The following is a 6,213-nucleotide window of genomic DNA, read 5'->3' on the forward strand; positions in this document are numbered from 1 at the left end:
ACTTGAATGGTTGAGCGAAGGCTTCTGTAATTTAATGATTAATTTTGAATCTAATTTAATGTCCCTGGTGGTGTCGAACATTAAAAATCAAAGCCTTGCACGCATCTTCACTCTGCAGGCGTCTCTGCTTCTCGACTTTTTGACATTTTAGAGCCCAGTTCATCACTGTCTCAACATCAGAGCGGGGACACGTGGCGTGCAGCAGCGCTCCAGATAGCTGGAATTAAATTAGGCTGTAAAATCCAGGCTTGGTGCTTGACATGGAGAGGATTTATGCAGTGTAATAAGGCGACTGGATAACGCTGCACAGCCGGGCTGCTGTCACCATGAGGACCTTGATGTTTAATATTTGGTAAAGCAGGACCACATTTCTACTCAAGCTGGCACGTTCTCAGGCTGTGGGCAGGCAGTTGACTAGGACAGCGTTTATCTCCTCCACATGGATTTACTGTCATTAGTCATGAACTGGCCTGCGTTGGTTCGCTCTGTTTCTCTGCTCATTACATGGACGGCAGCTGTTCTACCGATCGCTGCTTTATTGTAGGGCAATAAATTTAATGGGAAGACCTAAAGCCAACATTGTAGCAGGAGCCGCCAGGTCTGCGTGCAGGTGCTGTGAGTGAGGAGGTCTCAGCCTGCATGAACGCCACAAACACATTGTTTCTTCTGGAGTAACGTTGACCAAACGTGAGGTGGTGATGAAGTGACAAACTGCTGCATTCAGTAGGGTGGTGTGAAGGTGGTGGGGCTGCATGGGCCTGGTGTCTCTCTGTCCTCGTCCACACCGTCTCCCTCTCAGGGGAGGGGGCGCGCAGCAGCTGCACACCTCACCTGCAGCATCTACACCCCTCACCTGCAGCAGCTGCACCCCTCACCTGCAGCATCTCCACCCCTCACCTGCAGCATCTCCACCCCTCACCTGCAGCATCTCCACCCCTCACCTGCAGCATCTACACCCCTCACCTGCAGCATCTCCACCCCTCACCTGCAGCATCTCCACCCCTCACCTGCAGCAGCTGCACCCCTCACCTGCAGCAGCTGCACCCCTCACCTGCAGCATCTCCACCCCTCACCTGCAGCAGCTGCACCCCTCACCTGCAGCAGCTGCACCCCTCACCTGCAGCAGCTGCACCCCTCACCTGCAGCAGCTGCACCCCTCACCTGCAGCATCTCCACCCCTCACCTGCAGCAGCTGCACCCCTCACCTGCAGCATCTACACACCTCACCTGCAGCATCTCCACCCCTCACCTGCAGCATCTACACCCCTCACCTGCAGCAGCTGCACCCCTCACCTGCAGCAGCTGCACCCCTCACCTGCAGCAGCTGCACCCCTCACCTGCAGCATCTCCACCCCTCACCTGCAGCATCTCCACCCCTCACCTGCAGCATCTCCACCCCTCACCTGCAGCATCTACACCCCTCACCTGCAGCATCTCCACCCCTCACCTGCAGCAGCTGCACCCCTCACCTGCAGCAGCTGCACCCCTCACCTGCAGCATCTCCACCCCTCACCTGCAGCAGCTGCACCCCTCACCTGCAGCAGCTGCACCCCTCACCTGCAGCAGCTGCACCCCTCACCTGCAGCATCTCCACCCCTCACCTGCAGCAGCTGCACCCCTCACCTGCAGCATCTACACCCCTCACCTGCAGCATCTCCACCCCTCACCTGCAGCATCTCCACCCCTCACCTGCAGCAGCTGCACCCCTCACCTGCAGCAGCTGCACCCCTCACCTGCAGCAGCTGCACCCCTCACCTGCAGCATCTCCACCCCTCACCTGCAGCAGCTGCACCCCTCACCTGCAGCAGCTGCACCCCTCACCTGCAGCAGCTGCACACCTCACCTGCAGCACCATCGCTGGCTTCATTTTCAAGGGTAAGACAACATCTCCTTTAGCCTTCTTCTTCTTGGCCCCAGGCTTAAAAAATGAAAAGTATTTATTCGATGACTGTCCCGTTCCATTGCAGCTCATGTGAAGTGCACAGGGGTGAGATGGATTATTAGCTGTACAGTGGGAGGCTGAAAAATGTGCATATTTCCACAAATGATCTGAACATCAGTCCCTGCGCTGCAGGTGCCGGCCGCCACACTTTGAAGAAGCTCTGCAGCAAGGCTCGGTCAGAAGCGCTTCACTGCTCATCTTAAATTCACGCTATGATCGTGGAACGCCGCGGTCGACGTGGGCTTCCTTGCTGTACATCTATGATCGTGGGTGAGGAGGTAAAGACGTTGGGGAAATTCTAGCTAATTTAAGGACAGATTCTAGCTTTAGTCTCAGCCCTCCAGGATTTTCAGTTCTTCAGGGAGAGTCCGGGTGTAGGGGTTTTTGTTGTGAAGAGACGTGGGTCGCTATTGTAAAACTGCTAACTCGCTAACGTTCCACGCCCACAGCCCAGGATGGTCTCCTGGCTCGTGCTCAGAACCATAACAGAACATTTGCACAGTTTCATTCTAGAGACAGAGTCGACGTTCTAAACACTACAGCAAACATTCTACCAATACCTTCCTGTCCTGGAGAGGCAGCCTTCTCTTCCTTCAGCGAGGAAGCGCTACATCAGCTGTTATCTTTCACTCTGATCCTTCCTCTGAACAGATCCTTTGATCCGCTCCAGAAACATCGGATTCTTCTTGCTGGGGTTCCAGCGGCTCTCCATCGCCGCCGCTGCTCCATCCTGCCAAACCGTTTTGGACATGAAAAACACGGCACTGCTGTTTTGCTGATGATGGAATGTTGACACAAAACTTTAAAACTGCGCTTCGTGTGAGAGGAAGACTTGACGGGCGGCGAACGCGTCTGTGGGTTGAACTTCAGAGAAGCTTGTTGTAATTTAACAGTTCCACTCCAAAGTGTTAAAACTGTAAAAAGTTGCGCTTCATATTTGTGACAAAACAGTTGAGTGCAAATTGAAATTCTCAAATAGTAAATATAAAGTCAGAAAAATGAAAATTGTAACACACATTCATGTAACCGTTCTACATCAAAGGGTCAGACTTGATGGTCAGTACCCGTTCAGATTTTATGTTCATATGACACTCAGTACATTTTGATAAATCTGCAACCAAAGCCATTAAAACCATGCAGAACATTTGTGTCCCCATGGTTTCTCTGTCCAGTGCATCCGCAGTTTAACGCGAGGCCCTTTAATGATGGATGCTCCTTAAAGGAGCGGCGTTTAAGTGCTGCTGCTGCTGCTGCCTCTTAAGAACATGAGGGTGGCGTCAGAAAATAATTAAGATAAAAATGTGTCTCTGTATTTGCCACAAGACCCTTTGGAAACACATTGTACAACATCAGCTTCCCTGAGCAGGAGAGACTCACTGAAGAGGGTGACATTTAATATTAAAGACCTGGCAGGTGCTCATAATGGAATTATATGAACTGTATTTCTAGAAGTGAGCGCCGTGCCACTTGTTGCCATTTTGCCTGAGGTTCTTCGTCTTGGCGTGCAGCTCATGTCAGCGCCTTACGTCACAAACGTGAGAACTCGCTGACTGGCTGATGACCTCTGCTGACCTGACAGACGGCTCTTGTCCTGGTCTCTATGAAGACTGGCTGGTAAACAAGATGCAGCATGGAAGTCACTCCCTCTACCTGCTTGTTCTTTGTCAAAGGGGTTTTTATTCCAGCGTACACAGTTTTCCTTCCACTTGGCTTGCATGTGTCAGGGTTGTGGTTTAAAATGCATCTCGCTCCAGGGCAACACGGGAGGCTGCCTGGAACTTCAATTTGAAAGTGATTTAAGCAGCAGAGTCCGTCAGCACAAATAAAATCGCCCTGGTTCTTCCTGCAGCAGTGGCTGCTGCACCTGTTGGCCAGACCTGGAGACCGTCACCGTCCCAGCATGCTTAGTGGTGATTCTAACTCCAGATGGAGGCACCGCTTCCTGCACCAGCAGCGTTTTGTCCAATTCATGTGAAACCTGACAGTTCTTTTTATTATGCAGAAGCTTGTTCTCTTTATGAAAATGACTAAAGTGACAATACATTTATCATGATGTCTCCTCCCAAACAAAATTACCCTGCGACAACCCTGCTGACTATAAAATTGGAGGCAGAATCCTGCAGCTGGAAGTGAACTCATCACCATTCCCCCGGGCGTTGTCTCATTAACCTGACAGATGTGTGAGCCGCTGCTCATGTGATTTACTTCGCTCACACACTCCTGACTCTCTTTAAGCTTCACCTGCAGCCATGCTGTCACATCCTATTACCCGTCATGTAGGACAAAACCTGTGGAAGAGAGGAGTTAGTGGCTTAAAAAGCTCGTCCCAGCTTCAGCTGGCTTTGGCAAACAGGCGCGGATCCCTGCAGCAGTCATACAAATGTGTTTTGCCTGCATCATATTGTTGTGGATTTGCATTACTTGAGTAAACACTGACCATTTGAGCGCCGTGCAGTTTAACTGGCTGAGAGGGAGCTTGCAGCTACATCTTTCACTCTAAAATTACTTTCCCCCCACGAGTTATTTGAGATTTGAAGGCAGGATTTAATGAGCTCCCATCTATATTCACCTTTGCTGCTTCTCTTTACGGTGTTCACTCTCCCTCCGTGTGCTGGTGTGCACTTGCGGGGGAGAATCGAGCAAACAGCCAGAGGAAACATCCGTGTTGGGAAGCGTCTCATTGTTGGTCACTGCCCGCCGTGGTCTGAGAGGCGGGCATCACCGCCTTGCTGTTAGCATGTAGCTCTGTCATGTTTCCCATCGAACAGGAGGCGGCTCCTGGCTTCACACCGAGACGTCACACAAATGCACAATAAATGTCTCATAAAGTTGCTGTTCATGGAGCCGCAGAAACGATCCCTAAAACCCCTGAATGCTATGCTGAGAGTCAGTGGGGTTTCAGTTTAAATGCCCATTGGTGCTGAGTTGAGCCTCAAGATGATTCAACATTTGGGGTTTTTTTCACCTGTGAATTTAACGGGCAGTCCTCAAGTGATGACCTTTATAACCTTGAGCCATCACGTCACGGTGTGGATGGTTCTGACCGAGACGTACGGAGACGGCGGTCCAGCTGCTGAGAACACAAACACCGGGGGAAGAGGCTTGATAAGCAGACAGAATATTCTACTCGTCTAGTTGTTAAAGGAAACCAAGTAAATCTGCATGAAGAGTGAACTGGAGCGCAAGACGTGAGTTTTTAAAAACACCCAGGATGTTGCTCTTTCTCAACCCACCTGACTGAACTTGTTCTCTTCTCCAGCAGGTGAACCCTAAGCTGCCCGCCGCCTCGAGTCCTCCTGCAGGACCTGCAGGTTGTGGGTAAACAGCTTCTAAATCATCCCACCACCCTGACTTGGAACAGGAAGAATGGAGGCTTCTTCAAGCCCTAAACGCCTTCTTACAGTAGCTTATGTAAATGGAGTTGAGTGGATACAAATTCCTTCAAGATGTGCAGAACTTTTCCGCTCTACATCACACATTCCATCAGCTTTCCTCTGCTGGCTGTTGGTGGAAGCTCCTTTGGTTTTGTTGGCACATTGAGGCAGATCAGTAGCACAGTGCTCCCGTTACAACCGAGCATCGTGGTGAGTCTGCTGTCAGTTCCGTAGTGGTGTAAAAATTGGTGAAACAGATGTGGAAGTTAGTTGGAACTGTGAATAAGTGAGCTCTTCGCAGCTTGTCGGCAGCAAATACATTCGGGCTGAACCAGGCTTGTTGTTTTTTTCTGTTTCAAGGTTTTATGCTAAGCTAACGGTCCGCTATACCGTAGCTTCATCTTTAATAGACAGAAACAATATGCGAGTGGTGCATCGGTCTCCTGGTTTAATTAGAAGCCTGCAAATATATTTTCATATCCATCCTTTAAATTAAAGGTACATAGTCAGACATGTTTTATTAATGCCGGGGGAAGTGGTTCACGTGCTTGTGGTCTCAATATTCAAGGATCTCGGCCGTGCACTTGTTTATCTTGATTTGTCCCTTGAGTCTGCCGCACTCTCTTGGTTACACATGAGCAGTCGTCTCTTTGGAGGATCTGTCTGCAGTTAAATGTGCTTTAACATCAGACACGCGAATGTGGATGAAATGACAGCTGTTGCTCCATCCAGCAGGCTTCTCACTTCCTCCCACTACCAGTTAAGTGGATTCTGTCACACATATTAAAAACAAATCTGCAGCAGAGTGTGACACATCAAAGGGGGAAGTGGAAAGCAAACCTCCTTGTTAATGGGCGGAATTGTGGAAGCGGGGGACTGTGGGATGTTTAGGGGGGA

This window comes from Aulostomus chinensis, chromosome 16 (assembly GCF_037954235.1).
Source record: "Aulostomus chinensis isolate RoL2024-O1b breed Wild chromosome 16, RoL_Achi_v1.0, whole genome shotgun sequence".
Taxonomy (NCBI): Eukaryota; Metazoa; Chordata; class Actinopteri; order Syngnathiformes; family Aulostomidae; genus Aulostomus; species Aulostomus chinensis.